The following is a 17500-nucleotide window of genomic DNA, read 5'->3' as shown; positions in this document are numbered from 1 at the left end:
TTTCTCTCTCTTTTTTCCATTTTTTTTTCTGCACAAATTGCATGCAGCTAGAGAGCATGTATGCATATTCTGTGACCTAATTGCCATTTTTTTCCCTTTTATCTTTCCGAAATCACTTTTAACAGAACTGTGTTTATTGAGAAGAGGTTGGCGTCAAGGCAACAATTTAGAGTGAATCCCCTATCCATCAGTATGGCTTTGAAAGAAAAAGAAAAAGTCTTGACACCTCATTCTCTTTTAGAATCCAGCAGAATTACCACAAATAAATCAGTAAAGAATATTCCAGAAGATTATGCCTTTGTCTTGTGCTGTCAACTGTCAATTAGTATTACTTTAACTTTTAAATCTGCTTGCCCACGTCTTTCGTGGCATCCTTCATTAGCGCGCCTGCAGGAACAATGAGAGTGAGTAAGTGGGAGCGAATTGGCTCCCTTGTGCAGGAAGGAAGATCAATGCGGGGCAGGGACCTGCATGTTAGGGGGATGCTTATTTCACGACAGGGGCCGAAATGAAAGTCATTTGTTGTGAGCAGCTAGCAGCTGCTAAGCGTGTGCTTGCGTGACGTCAGGATGCGTCGACGCAAAGCTCCATCTGCCAGAGGGGAAAAAAAATATTTCTATATGCGTCGTGTTGTGCACCCCAGCTCATCTTTCCCATTTTAAAATTCATATTTACTATTGTATTCATATATGGAAAATATAATGATGGACTTGTTTGATTAGAAAAGAAAAAAAGATGGATTTGTATATGTATGTATATTAGCTGTTCCATCTGTCAGGTCTTCTTTAAGTTCAACATACATTTTTCTTTTAATTGACACATTATAATTTAACATTGAAGCATTCCTTGACCTGTGTCAAAATGCGTTATATTGCAAGTCTCGCAAAAAAAGAAAGACAAATCAACAGAGCTAGAATGAGAGAGAAAGATAGAGAGAGAGAGAGAGAGAGAGAGAGAGAGAGAGAGAGAGAGAGAGAGAGAGAGAGAGACTGGCCTAGAACTCTTCCAGACATTGACACCAGCAGGTAAACTAGTTCACACAGACACTGTCAGGACCGACCATTTCACAGGGGGGTAGTTATTAATTTAGAATTGGAAATATTGCGAAAGCATATGGGCCAGAGTATGCATGTTCGAAATGAGGGGATGGGGCGAGGGGGCTGGGGGTGGGGGGGACATGCTAAAACCAGGGCTGTGCCTTAGGCTGAGGTGCACGGTTGCCAGAAATATGGTGATGCCCCCACCCTCCCCCCACCTCCAAATTCCTAGCCTGACACATTTTATTAATTGCTTTGGTCTTCTTTGGATATTGTCTGGAAACACTATCAAGAGGGACGACTTGATAATGCGGAGTGTATTATCTTATTGAGTGTACAACAGTAATGGAAGTAAAAAGGGCCGAATGAGGCTAGCCTACAATTGCAGTGATGAAATGAGCTATGGACTGATAAATACACGTAATCTTGTGTTTTTCAGATGCGCAAAGAATTGGACAAAGAAACCATTTCACTGAATTGTTTTCAATAATGCATAAAATATGTAAATGCATCTAAACTATGTGAGTAATCAAATAAACCAGTGTTTTATTGTTGTCAGTGACGAACAATATAGCATCTGGTGCCATAAATAATTAATTGATTTAACACATATTTGTATGACAGTTGTTGTGAATGCACAGTTGCAAAGCTTGGCAAGCCCATTTTTCTGTTTGATGGAGAGACACTCACACTTACGAAGCCCTTGTTTGACCGACTGCTATATTGCAGCATTCATTTCCACATATGCATTATACTCTGCATCGCATGAAATATCACTGTCAGTCCCTGGAACGACTTAGAACGACACCGAAAGGTCAGAGTCGAAATTATCCCCTCAAAGCAAAAACAACACAGTGGCAGGGGTATACACAGGCAGATGGATTTGTAAGTCCACATGTAATTTATGCATATTGGTGATTTATATTTGTTCATGTCTTGTCCTTCTCTGATTGCTGTTCCATCATTAAGTTTTTAAAATGACACGTTCTATCACCTTCGTCCTCACCTGAGTATTGCGTTACTGAAATAAACTATGAATTAGTAATGAGAAGAAATAGGTTCCTGGCAACTGCCATGGTTGCAATGCAATAATGAGCATTATGTTTCTCCATTTCTCTTTCTCTCTCTCTCGCTCACTCTCTCTCTCCTCTCCTCTCCTCTCCTCTCCTCCCCTCATCTATCCATACCCTTTCGGCTGCTGTCCTCTGGAGGTGCTCTGTGCTCTCAGATGTTGAGCAGGGGAGATGCCATGGCCTCTGAAGCCTGCAGGTATCATCTTTTTCTTCTGCCCCTTCCAGAGCATCGCTCCCAACAGCTGCAGGGATAGAGAGATAGAGAGTGAGAGAGAGAGAGAAAGAGAGAGAGAGCGATAGAGAGAGAGAGATGCCCCCCACCCTCCTCTGTCGCTCTCCTGTTCTCCTCTCTCCTTTCTCTCCTGTTCTCCTTTCTTCATCTTCTCCGTCTTTTTTTTAATACGCCAACATTAAATAAATTAGAATATTCACCCAAGGGTGATAAGAGGGCCACAAAGCCCCTGTCATCTGTTTGTCTGCACTGCCAGGCCTGGGGAGCCGGGTCTTGGCTGCCCAGGCTCTCCCCCATCCAAGGTTTGTTCATGAGAGATACCAGACCTTAATGTTCTCATACACAGCCTGTACATAAAGATGGTTTATATTATATGTGTTTCAAAGAAAGAGAGAGACAGAGAAAAAAAAGATTAATAGTGAAAAAAATAGAGAAAAGAAAGAAAGAGAGATAGGAAAAAAGAAGTTAGCTACATATGGAGCGTCTCTTACAACTGATCAGGCGGCTGTTGCTGATTGGCTGGCGCCGTCGCCGTCGGCTGGCCCGGTTGGCTAGGGCTGGAGTTAGCACGTTGCCCAGGTCTTTGCTGCAGGCTGCACAGGTTGGCCCGCGCTCCGCCGGGGAGCAGATGGCTAGCCAAAGCTTGTAGTCACACTTACCTTCCCCGCTAAATCCCTAATCCCGCCGTGGACGCTCCTCCAAGGCAGGTTTTGGAGGCAGAGAGAGGGGTTACAATCTGGACTTCCTCACCAATTGCCAAAACACTCACAACACAGAAATGCAAATCAACTTATTTGGGTTGACTGCCTGCCAAAGTCCTGTTCCTTGAGAGTAATTAAGATACCTTGGAAAAAAATACTTGTAAAAGATCAATAATTTGAAATGGATTACAAAAAAAACACAATATTAATAAAGTGGCGTCGCCTCCATCTCTAGGAGGCATTGTTTTGCTCAGCGTCCTCCTGACCCCCACCACCCCCTCCAGCAGTCCTTTTGTCACCTTCCTAAAACGAGCCCTCCCTGCAGCTCGCACACAGGCCAGTCCAGTCGGTGCCATGTGTCTGAAGTATTCAGTCACTTTCCCTCTCCCCCACTCCCTCCCTGCCATCACGGTACTGAATCTGTCTGGATGGCACATGACAGAGGAAGCTAGCGCGTTGGATGTTGTACACAACCCAGGTCTCTCTTTTTTTTCTCCCTTTCCCTTTCCCTCTTGTCCCGTGCTGACATTGTTCCTTTAAAGGGAACAGCTTGAAGCTGTACAAAGCCTGCCCCCCTGAAATCAATAACTGCGAGAGCAGGCCCAGAAACCTCTGTGACACCGCTCAGCTGTGGCTGTTGGCTGAAGAGAGGCTCGAACAGACACTGTTATTAGTCGAGTGTTAGCGTCTAAATGGCGTGCAGATGTTAATGCGCAGTTTTAGATACAGTATCGTGATAAACAGACAGAGATAAACAGATTTTCACATCTGATAGGAACAAAAAGGGGGAGGGGGAGAGAGGGGGAAAAAAATGTGTGTCCACAGCACGCTTCGAATGTGCAGCAGGTTAATCGCCTCCAAATGTTCCCCAGAAAAACAAATCAAGCTGAAAAAAAAATGTGTTACTACATATGTAACAGTATTAAGGAACGGTTATTAATATGTGTCACGGGTATCTCTTAAACCCCTTATGTTCTTACTGCCCAAAAAACACAGCACTGTATTTCTCATGCTTAAGCAGGATGCCAGATTCAGGCACCTTACTAAACATCCATTTAATACTGAATAATAAGTACGCTACTTAATCCCCCAAACAAACTAAACCCTGACGTATTATAAAAGTGCTGTATTTGGTCTGTATCTTTATCAGAATGCAGTATGCGCATACAAATCTGTTGCTGTTTTTTTTTTTTTATCGCATTTTTATCTGGAAAAAATATTTAACACACACACACACAGAGAGAGAGAGAGAGAGAGAGCGGGCTTCTGTTGGAGTTGGTGCCCCCGGACAGCTGGGCCAGATAAGCCCGCTAGCGTCTGTGAGCAGATGCCCTGTTTGCCCGGGCTCAGATGGGCACAGCCAGAGCGGCACAGGAAGGTCAGCCTCATACGGCAGGTTAAACGGGGTAATTGTAGAATTTGGTCATGGTCTTCCAGGTTATGATCATGGACAGAATTCCACATTAATAAGAGGTCAAACAATTCATGCAAAAAAAATCTCTCTCTCTCTCTGTCTGTACTAATTCTCTCTTTGTCATTTAAGTCTTCATCTTATTTTTCTCTGTATGGTGTAACTGGTGTTTTCCTTTAGCCTGAGCCTGGTTCAGAAGGCACTTGAGGCCAAGTCACAGTAACACATAGCATAACCTATTCCAGACAGGTGATTAACTACAGTAACACATAAAATAACATATTCCAGACAGGTGATTAACTAAAAAAAAAGATTAATTCAGCCTACTAAAACGCTTCTTAAAATTTTTAGTCTAAAATGTGTAGTCTAAAAACAACTTTGCGCTGATTAAGTGTGGGTTGGCTAAAGCTGCATTTATGACTCTAATAAACCGTATTATGATAGTGATGCTTGTTTCGGATGAAATGCTCCATGTTGGTTAGAGAAAGGAATAATATGAGGCGGAAACTCAGAATGCTCAAAATGCTCAAAATGCTTTCACTGAAGCTCGAGCTGTTCTCCGGATTTACGACGGCACATTTTACATAGATGAATAACATGAGGTCCGCCCGGAGTGTTAAAATGCACGGACGGTCATCAGCGATCAGATTTGGCATTTTACCTGTGGGCATTTGGATTGATTGAGATGCATCAGAGGAGCTGTGAGAGAGGACCAGGCTTGCCTAATTGGCCCTAGAGTCTAGCTAATTCCTGCAGCACTGTGAGACCTACATGTAAAGCAGCATAAATCAATTAATAGACCACTAATGTGTTTCTCATTTCAGCAGAGTTGGTGGAAAGAGAGAAGGAGAGAGAAAGAGAGAGCAGAGAAAGAAAAAGGAGTTTGGAGAGTCAAAACTTGCCACCTATAACTTGTTAGATAGAACCGCCTATTAAATACCCCTTCCTCTGGTACCGTCCATTCAGTGAGAGGCATCCACACTCACATTACAGTCGTTTATGCCGCTAATTAGTTTAGGATTTATTTCCTTACTGTAGGGTCTCTGATGGTCTGTTTCGGGGGAACTCATGTTATGTATGTGAAGTTGTTGCGTGAATGAAAAAGAGGATTAAGCATGGAGGAGAACAGAACAAGCCCAGGCAGAACGAGCGGGCGGGAGGGCAGGCGGGGGCCCGTGAAGTGGGGCGTGCAAGGCGGCGGAGGAGGAGAGAGAAAGAGCGGGGAATGAGCGAGTTAAGAGGAGCCATGCCTTGGCTTGGCAGTTCAAAAGAGCTCAGTGAAGCCCGAGTGGAGGGCCGGTTCACAGGCCTTGGCACCCAATTCAGACGGGAGCGTCTGAAAAAAAAAGAGAGAGAGAGAGAGAGAGAGAGAGGGGAGGGAAAGGGGAAAAAATGAACATCACATAAACCACGGAGAAAAGAAAAAAAGAAGTGTCCGGCTTAACCCTCATCACATGTGTCCCTTTCATGGACCATAACTACACCAGAGGAGGGATGCGGAGTGTTCTTCCATCCCTAACTGTTTCTCCCTTCTTTGTGTTATCCGTCTTTAAATTTCAGAGCCGCGTGGAAGGTAGGACAAGAGACGGATGCGTAATGAGTATGTTTGTGTGTGTGTGTGTATGTGTAGGTGTGTGTGTGTATGAGTGTGTGTGTGTGTGTCCTTCCCTAACGGTTTATCTGCTCTTCCTATCTTCCGTTTTTAAATTTCAGAGCCGTGTAGGAAGGTAGCCGGGAGCTGGACTGAGCTAAGTGAACAGCTGTAGTGGTTTCCCTTACACAGAATTTATCAGACAGGTGCCGTGTTTTACGTCTTTTACAGCCGCCATCTAAACCCCTTTAACTGCCAGCTCCGGTTATGGGCATCCACTAATGGAACATTATACATCAACCACTTCAGGTGAGATGGAAATGGAGTCTGAAGAAAAAAAAATATTTTTATTTTTCATACAGTGATCCTTTAAAATATGAATGAGCGGGGGGTGGGGGGTTATAGGACCATGCGTCACGCTCACCGACATATTATATTAAAATTTATGAACAACTTCATCAAAAAGCACTTTCTTCATGGCGGTGTGGAGAGACAGATTTGTTCTGACATCAGCATTACAAAGCTGGTTGCAGGCCTAGATTAATGCGCGTGGGGACTCCGGTGAGTCCCTCTCTCTCTCTCTCTCTCTCTATCTCTCTCTCTCTCTCTCTCTCTCTCTCTCTCTCTCTCTCTCGTTTGCTGTGACTCGACTTTATGAAATAATACCTGTCAGCTGTAGGCTGATCCGCAGAAAAAAGGGGGCAGGTTTTCCAGGTCAGCCCGCCATCTGTCCACGCTACCTCATCTGTCTTCACACATTAGCACCTGATTGGGCCTAACGGGCCTCGCTGGGGGGGCCTCCGGCAGTACTGTGCTGAGCAGAGAGGAGGAGAGGAGGAGAGGAGGAGAGGAGGAGAGCCACGGATCACCTGCACGTCAGCGAGATAATTATTGCCTTAACCAGTGGGCCTAACACATCACCTCGACTCACTTTGGATCATCTGGGAGAGAGCAGAGTGTGTGGGTGTGTATGTGTGTGTGTGTGTGTGTCTGTGTGTGTGTGTGTGTGTGTGTGTGTGTGTGTGTGTGTGTGTGTGTGTGTGTGTGTGTGTGTGTGTGTGTGTGTGTGTGTGTGTGTGTGTGTGTGTGTGTGTGTGTGTCTGTCTGTGTGTGTGTCTGTGTGTGCGCACTGAGGTGAGTTGCCTGGGGTTTTTACTAAGTGACTGAATTGTATGAGAGAAAAAAAAAGATACAATCCCCTCCACCCCAACCCCCCCACACACATACAAATGAGAGAAAACATTCCAAATCCACAACTTTTAAAAGTCTACCTACACATGTCATTACCATAAAGGTATGGTAATAATTAAATGTCTAAAAAAATAAAACATTTCGAGAGAACAATGATGCCATTGGGAGGCCAGGATTACATGCTTTACAACATCTCTGTGCATTTCATGCCCTCTGGGTCCTCTGTATCAGGTAAGTCAGTGAGTTTCTTTACATAATCTTTTCCTAATAAATGTATGTGGAGCAGCATCACTGTTTGAGATGAAAATATAAATAAGTTGCACCTTTAAACTGTACTGATTACATGTAGGTTGGAGTTAGGTAACATAAACATCTGATCCTTGTGAGAACAAAAAAACTATATAAAAAAAAAGTATATATACTGTTTATTTATTTGTATGTATAGACACACACACACACACACACACACACACACACACACACACACACACACAAACACACAGACACACACACACACACACACACACATACATATATAAATATATATGAATATGTCCTGTTCCTGACACAAACTCCCGAAGGAGGAAGGGTACTTATGTCGCACAAAGCACAGTAAAGCTGCTTAAAGTTAGTCTGACGTTAAATCTCAACTGCAAATAAATAAATACGTTAAAAAAAAACTTGACATATATTTATCTATCTGTTAATCGTTCAGATGAAGCTTGGATTTAAACGGAGAAGAGGAGATTTCCTGGAAGATTACCTAAAGGAACCTGAGCTTCTTCGGCTTAAACCAGGATGGACGAGAGGTATCAGTGACGTGCGCACACACACACACACACACACACACACACACACACACACACACACACACACACACACACACACACACACACACACACACACACACACACACACACACACACACACACACAGACACACACCTTTCTGACCCTTGTGTTATGAGTGGGCCAGGCCACCTGACAAATCTCCTCACTTGTCAACAGCTGTTGCCCAGACCAGTAAAAACATCTGGACAGCCCATTGTCATCTGCACAAAGCAGGTCATCCTTGGCTTGCTTCCCTCCTCCTCTCCTGTAAGACCATGCAATCTCTCTTTCTGTTCTCCAGGTGCTCTACCTTCTGTCACCCTGCTGGTCACAGTCTGTCAATGCGAAGGAATATATTCGGTCACGCTCTGTGAGCTTCCTGCAGTGTCTAACACACACGCTACATGCCTTCTTACAACCTGTCACGACTGCAGCTGATTCTGTCAGAAAGGGAAAAAAAAACTGTTTCGACATCTTCACAATCCTTACATCTCACCGGCTGTGTCTACCCGACATAACAATATTATTACCGACAAATTGTATCATGTTTACAGGCAACAAGGCCAAAAAAAAAAGAAATTGCTGAACACAGCGACGGAGTAGAGCCATAACTGTTCATATATTGAGATGAATATTAATAAATTGCAGTGTTGTAAGTAAGAATGCTGAACTTTTTGCTGAGATATTGGATGCCCTATTAATGACGATGTGATTAGACTCCTTTATAAGAACCTACAAAGAAAATACCCACAATTCTCTCAAAATATCTCTCCTTTGCTCAGGGTGCCTACAGCGGCTCGTTCGTTCAACCCGTAACTGTGAGGCTTATCCAGTAAAACGAGACCTTCCACCTTATTTTACTGAATCATTCCTCTACCAAAGGCCCGTGTGAGAGAACTGAATTTCAGGTTATTCTCTGGAGATAGACAATGAGAGTTCTTTGTACAATGCGAGCCCAAGTCAGTTTTTTTGTTGATAAAAGGACAATGAAGATAAATTAGCATCATCCAAGAGGTTGAAAGCGAAGACATTCCTTTCTGTTTCTCCACTCCTTCTTCTCCACACACACACACACACACACACACACACACACACACACACACACACACACACACACACACACACACACACACACACACACACACACACACACACACAGAGACATGCTCATACACACACAGATATCATCACCCCAACACCATCCTTTCATTAAAAAAACAGTGCATGATATTAAAAGGTTTGAAATATCTCTGAAGATATTTTGTTCCTAATTGGAAATAATTAACTTTGCCATCTTGGAGGCTTCAAAGTCATATTGTTTCTTTTATGAATCTCTCTAATTAATGTTTAATTTAACAGTTGAATGCAAATATCCAACCCCAAATATTATTCATAATTTTACTGCTTTGATTTTTTAAATATTAATGACCACATACACACTGAGGTCTAGACATTTGCTGTGGATACAGAATATCACTATTCAAATAGCTCATTCTACTCTTTTCACATTAGTTTACATATTTGAATGCGTATTATAATGTAAACTAATGTAATTAACTACATTTAGATATTACCTGTCAACATGGTTTGTATAAATCTCCATTTCCAATATTGAACAATAACTAATATTATGTAAAGGTGTTTACCAACTTGCCCCACCCACTACACTGTGTAGCCTAGCCTAGCTGTCCAAAATAATACTGCAGAAGCAAATGCATATCCAGCAGCATAGTATAGAGTCATAAGGGCATAGAGCCAGCTGTGTGGAGCTAATCAGCATCCTATAACAGCATTGTATCCTATCGAATGTCATAGATGTCGATAGCATTCAGTGGTATGCTGAATGCATATAATGAATTTCTAGTTTTGATAGATTATGTTTTGATAGAGATTTAATTCATGTAACTTTCTTTCTCACCTACATTAAACGATTTGGAAGCCTTATGAAAACAAAATCACCAAATAAACTGTAAAACAAGGACTGCCCCAGGACTACATTAAGAAACAACAGAAATACTGAGTTTCTGTATGATTACTGATTGAACTGCATTTATGTCAGTTACATTTGGTTTCTTTGTCAATTCTGAGTTATGGACCAAGTCTGAGACAAGAAACAGGTACTTACCACCTTTCACCTGAGACAAGAGACGTGTGCTTACCACCCTTCACCTGGTGTCTCAACACCAGCTTCACAACCAATAAAGCCCAGCAGCATCTGCCCTATATTGCACTGTCCTGTCCTGTCCTGTCCTGTCCTGTCCTGTCCTGCGCTGTGCTGTCCTGTCCTGTCCTGTCCTGTCCTGTCCTGTCCTGTCCTGTCCTGTCCTGTGCTGTGCTGTGCTGTGCTGTCCTGTCCTGTCCTGTCCGGTCCTGTCCTGTACTGTCCTGCACTGTCCTGCACTGTCCTTAACTGTCCTGCACTGCACTGTCCTTAACTGTCCTGCACTGCACATCTCACTGTGCACTAGTTGTAAATGCTTAAACTGTGCACTAGTTGTAAATGCTTAAACTGTGCACTAGTTGTAAATGCTTAAAATTACAATAATGCAAGTCTCCAGTCGACATTCAGCTCTTTTAACTCAAAAGTGCCCTCTGTTGCTGGCTCTGGTACTCTAGCCACTGACTGAGCCGGCCTTGACCCTCATCCGGCCCAGACTCCACGCCTGTTCCAGTGCGTAATCATAATGGCTTCCTCTCCTCATTTTACGTTCAGCTGGGGGGGGGGGGGATCTGAGCGCCGGGGTTCTGTTGCCGTGGCGGCACGGAGAGGGCACGCGCGGTAAACAGCGGTGAGGGGGTGACATGTTGTGGGCTGTGTTCTACATCTGACCTGGCTGGAGCCTGCCTGGGAGGGAGATGGAGGGAGGGAGGGAGGTAGAGGGAGGGAGGGAGAGGGGACTGCTGTAGTGTGCGGGTGGTTAGGGGCTGTGTGTGTGTGTGTGTGTGTGGGGGGGGGGGGGGTTGAGAGTAGGGCCAAGCTGACAGACAGAAGCAGCCCAGGCTTGCTGGAAGCAGCAGGGATGTACGTGTTTGGCGCCTCTCCTGTCCCCCCCCCCCCCCCCCCCCTCTCCCCACACCGCTTCAGGCCAACACACAGCTGAACAGGGGAGCCAGGCCATGGAGGACAGGGACAGCGACAGGGACAGGGACAGAGACAGAGACAGGGACAGGGACAGGGACAGAGACAGAGCGGGGACAGGGACAGGAACAGGGACAGGGACAGGGACAGGGACAGGGACAGGGACAGGGACAGAGACAGAGACAGAGACAGAGCGGGGACAGAGACAGGGACAGGGACAGGGACAGGGACAGGAACAGGGACAGGGACAGAGACAGAGACAGAGACAGGGACAGGGACAGGGACAGGGACAGGAACAGGGACAGGGACAGAGACAAAGACAAAGACAGAGACAGAGACAGAGACAGAGACAGAGACAGAGACAGGGACAGCCGTGAGACCTGAGCTGGCTTCCCTGTGCTGCCTGTCTCGGTCATCCTGTCCTGTGTGTTTCTCAGGCTGGCAAACACTGATCTCCGGGGCCCGATTGGAATCCCAGTAACCAGGGTTTTAGCACGACAGGTGCTGCTGTAGTAGGAGAAGAAACACTCTTTTTTTTCTCTTTCATACACATGGACAGTCACACCACAAACAAGTCTCTAGGCGCACTCTAACACACACACACGCATACTTTTTCTTCATTTCTTTCTCACACGGACACATGCACATACACACAAACTCTCTCGCTATCTCTCTCTCTCTCTCTATCACACACACACACACACACACACACACACACACGCACAGACACAAAGCCAGGGACACACAAAATTTGTTTCTCTTCACAGGCACTCTCACCCTCCTCCATCAGGCGGCCATGTTCATAAAAGATGCCACCTGACCCCTCTGCCGTCCAGGTGCCGGCCAGATAGTGTTACAGTGGACACACAGACCCCCGTTCACACAGCAAGGCATTCTGGGAATGCCAGCTGCTCCGCCACTTTCCAGATATGACATTATACTGGATTTACACATCATCAGACGGGCAGAGAAGCCTGAATCAAACTCATTTTTGACTCTCTCTCAACCATCAAAACAAACACCATCTTTCCATTCAAAGCGCCATGTCTGTTCTGCAGACACTCCCAGTTGGCAAATACCAATGCGTACAATGAGACTCATTAAGGGACTTCATTTTCATTTTCAGTAGAAACTCGCTTAGGGTCAAAATTCAGATTTTGTTCAATCTTTTACAAAAAAAAATGTTTTCAACGTGAAATCTGATGAAAGTTTGTGATGAATGGCAGGTTGGTTCTTCATGCAAAATACATTTGTGGTTTAAAATTCAATTCAATTCAGCCACTTTATTTTAAGGAGGTTTAGAGAAGGCGGTCATTCTTTATGTAGAATGTTAAGACTGCACAAGGGCTGGGAAATTGTGTCTTTAACCTTGGTGGCACTTCATCAATACATCATTTAGTGTGATTTTTCGGTGGGAAATAATGCAAATCGTTAGAAATAGTTAATTGATTGTATAGCGAGAGTGACATCAACAGTCTACTGTCTTGGTGGCTACACAACACACACAAGCGATGGAAAGGGATGTTGTCTCGACATAAATTACAAACATACACACACACACACACACACACAAGCGATGGAAAGGGATGTCGTCTCATTGCTTAGCGCCTGGCAGCAGCCAGTAGATTTACCCAGCAGATGTTCGCTTTGAAGCTCAAGCCCGTGTGATTGAACACACTCAAACACACACACACACACACTCACACTCACACACACACACACACACACACACACACACACACACACACACACACACACACACTCACACTCACACACACACACATACACAGAGACACACACACACACACACACACACACACACACTCAAGCACACGATGCACACACTGACCTGAGTCCATTTTGTTCTGGTAAATGCTGTAAAGTATGATAGTGATTATGTTGCTGTGATGTATCACGATTTATAAAACACCCATATTCATGCACAAAGCACAAAGCACAAAACACAAAACACGCGCGCACACACACACACACACACACACACACACACACACACACACACACACACACACACACACACACACACACACACACACACAAACATACACATACAAAGAGAGAAAACAAACAAATGCATTCATAGACACCCCCCTTGCTGAAGCACGCTCACCAGTGGAATGCATATACTCACAGGGACATGGTCCTGTGCCAATTCAGTGGTGGCCCATTAATTCAATTGTTTTTCTTTTATTCAGATTTTCTTTTTACACTTTCATTTCTTGCAAGCATTTTTAATAAGGAATCTATAAGCTGAATGATGACATGACTCAGTGCTGCTTTCTCTCGCTCTCTCTCTCTCTCTCTCTCTCTCTCTCTCTCTCTCTCTCTCCCTCTCTGTTTTAAAAACACATTGGTTCTTTCTTGGACCCTTCATCAATAGATGCAACGCTATTCTCAGTTGATGTGAAATGGTGTTGGCATCGGACGCCATTTGCATTGGTTTCTTCAACAGTGCTTTCCTGGTGACTGAGAGACAATAGTCCCAGTGAGAAGTGGCGATTAGCACAGAGGAGCTGAGCGGGACATACCCGCGTGGCTCATTCATACCACGCCAAGAAGTTAAAAAGGACCCTGCATATCTGATAGATGGCATTTTCTTCCGGTGAGGGGGGTGGGATTTTACTTTGATATAACTGATTACGGCAGAGAGAGAGAGAGGGAGGAAGAGAGAGAGAGAGAGAGAGAGAGAGCGAGAGAGAGAGAGACAGACAGAGAGAGGGAGAGATAAAGTCTGTTAAGCGTGAACAGCGGCCAGACATTCTGCAACAATTCCAGTCCAACAACGGAGTGGGGAGTCACACTTCCTGTAACTTTCTCTTTCCTGTGACTGTTTTCTCCCCAAACATTGCCGTGTTAGAAAAAAAATCGACATGGAAAATCAAATACCATTACAAATCTACCAAGAACACATCTCATAGACATCCCAAAGCTGGCACGAGCCCATGGATATTAAACACAATGTGCAGTTTCAGGTCTTGGCTAAGCCTCGCCTGTCTCTGTCCTGTTTAAAATAATAATAATCCATATGTCACATAGACGGCACCAAAGCAAGTCCACACAGGCATGTCACAGATTGAGTCGGACACAGCCAAAAAAGCAGAGAGCCATGCTTTGCGCAGTACCACCAGACTCACTGTCAACACTGCAATCTGTGCCCAGAGAAGTCCACAGACACACGCAGGTTTGGACCGTTCGCATTTTTGTCCAAATTAAACAGGTGGAATATTGTTTTGTGTGCTGACAATTTTAGTTTTTTACTTTTTACTTTGCTCCCCCCAGCAAAACTGGTTTGTCAAACCTAGCATGACACACAAATGTACATGCAGTGGATACGTTTTATTTCTTTTCTCTCTCATCTATCTCAACTAACTATCAAATTTATGTTCCGGTCAATTCTCTCTAAATGCTAACTGAAATATATTGTGATATGTTATTTTCTGTTCTATCTTATAGATTCATGACACTACAACTGTAGTCAAGTAGCTAAACAGCTTTTACTTATTCTGGCCTATGACAGTCTGCATACTGTACATTCAAATATAAAGTAAGTACATTTGTATTGTATGCAAACACAATTACTATAAAGGCTTTCATTTCAACACAGACACTCATACACAGACACTCATACACACCCACTCCTAATTTCAGTTCAACACAGACGCTCATACAGAGACATTAATACACAGACGCTCCTGATTTCTTTGGTTGGTGAGGCCATATTTGTTACAGACAGATTTGAAAGTTTGAATTTACTGTGAAGCGCTCTTCATGTATTTTATACAGGCAAGAAAACACGAGTGAGAGAAGAATGAAACAGAGAGATGTGGACAAATAGAGCGATCCACGCCTTGGGGAAACAGGCCATGCCTGCGAGTCCCAATGAAATTTACAGCTAAAATAAAACAGCTGAAAGGGATGAACAGGGGGTGGCCATCTAGCTGGGCACTGAATGGTCGCGGAAGAATAACTCTTGGAAATGAGTTTGCCTGTCTGGATTATTCTGCATGGTCAGCCCACAGCCCACTGTGGTTATATGGGGACGAAGAGGAAGAGGCAGCTGTACACTCAGTCTTCAAATGTGGGGCCACACGTCAGGGTCAACTTCGGCTGCGGCTCGCGTTCATATGGGATCTGGCCTCGGTCTGGTGTGGATGCGGCAGATCAAGTCCCAAACCATGGAGTCTCTAAGCTGGATCACAGTGTCAAGAGTCAAAGGTCAAGCGCATGAGAGTCTGTTCCCCTCTTCAACAGACAACTATAGAAACAGAGCAGTGCTTCCCTCTCGTGAGTACAAAACCTCACAGTGAGTTTTATTGGCATTTCACATCATGTTTTACCGTACGTTTCTGCATCCCAAAAATTACGTTTGTAATACCTTAAACATAAACTAGTCAACTAATAGTCTTTTTTTTTTGTAGATATCAGTATTAAAGATGTCAGAAGATTGAGGGAGGTTTAATGACAAAGAGGTGCTAAAGAGGTAGGCAGAACATGTGCTAACTGAACCAATCAGTTATTCTACAGAGATCATTAGCCGTAAGTTATTAAGATCATGGTCACAAAATATTCCTCCAGCACATTTTAGAAGCTCCAGCTTTAAATAATGAATGCGGCCTCCCCAGGGTGTATATATTTGTGTGTGTGAGCCCTCCTAAGGGTGTATATATTTGTGTGTGAACTATAGGAAATATACACTCTTCCTGTGGTATTTACAAGCCAAAGGAATCCTGTGGATGTGTTCACGCTGGTACGGATTTCACTACAGCAACTAGCTTTGCTGATTCCAACACATGAAGATTCTCTCTCTCTCTCTCTCTCTCTCTCTCTCTCTATCTCTCTCTATCTCTCTCTCACACAGACACACACACACACACACACACACACACACACACACACACGCACGCACACACACACACAAACACACACATACAGAGCGAAGGAACGGAGTAGCAGTAACCGTGGTAGTAATAGTAACAGATTGAGAGGGTGGGTGGGATGAAGAGAGCAAGAGAGAGAATGAGAGAGAGAGAGAGAGAGAGAGAGAAAGAGAGAGGTGGAGAGGAGAGAGAACGAGAGCTAGAGAGAGAGAGAGAGAGAGAGTCACAGAGAGAGTTAGAGTGTCTGAGAGCTAAGGGTGGCAAGAGAGAGAAAATAAGCGCAAAGGAGGGAACATTTTAAACTGTAGGGAGCAGCAGCAGCCTTTCAAAGAAGCCTCCAGAAGGAACTCGCTTAGGAGGCACAGCATAATGACAGCTCACACGGAAGAGAGGGAGAGAAAAAGAGAGAGAGAGAGAGAGAGAGAGAGAGAGAGAGAAAGAGAAAGAAAGGGGGGGGGGGGGGGGGGGGAGGAGAAGGGACTATCTCCTGCCTGCAAAAAGGAAATGCAATACATAGTTAAAGAAAGGAAAATGATAAATGATTTAAGACTTTATCAGCCATTTTCATTCCTGACTGAGTCATTTCTCCATGATCTACAGGATCTGCAGGAGATGGGTGCAGATAATATCACATCAGTGTGACGGCTGATGCATTTGACTTCAGGCCCACATGTTTCAGTTAAGACAAGCTTTAATAAATACGTAAGAGATCAAATACATATCACACAATGGATGTGCTGATATTTCAAGCATTTCAGATCTTTTTTTATTTTTAAAACAGTCTATGCAACATCATGTATATAAACCATGCATTTCCTAAAATGTATTAAACAGGCCAATGGTTTAAACAACTGATACCTGTGTGTGAGTTAATAAAGACAGACATCCCAGAAGTAAAACATATTTACCAGGCACAGATTTTTTTCCCCCAGTCATACTTTGTTGAGTCTGACAAATTCAATAATTACTTTGTTGGAATGTGACCAATACAGCCAATATTTGATGACAAATACCATATTAATTGCATTTTCCCTTTGTAGAAAAAACCCACCAGAGTGTGGGTGTCATTTGTGAGGAAGCGAGAGCGTGGTGAAAGTTTCACCACAAAAAATAAACAAGAAAACATAGAGTGAAGCACATGCATCCGGCAGCATTTGCTAAAACAACAACAAAATGTTTTTTTGTTACTTGTGTGGTGAAGAGGTTTGGCTTCTCGCAAAATTAAATTTCAAACGATCGAGCTTCAGCACATATACCCACAACCTCTCCATGGGATTACATGGCAGTGGAAATGCAACTGTTTGCCATCACAAACTCAAACAAGAACTGTTGTCATGATACAAGTGTATATATGCAAGCAGAGCTGAAACAGCTAGCGCAATTAATCTATTTTATTTTGGACCATTATTGGCATAGAGGTCAAACACAATGGTCGATTTTGACAGGAGCTTGTCCCTCCG

The sequence above is a fragment of the Sprattus sprattus genome, assembly GCF_963457725.1.
Source record: "Sprattus sprattus genome assembly, chromosome: 3".
Lineage (NCBI taxonomy): Eukaryota > Metazoa > Chordata > Actinopteri > Clupeiformes > Clupeidae > Sprattus > Sprattus sprattus.
Note: the sequence above shows the minus strand (reverse complement) of the source record.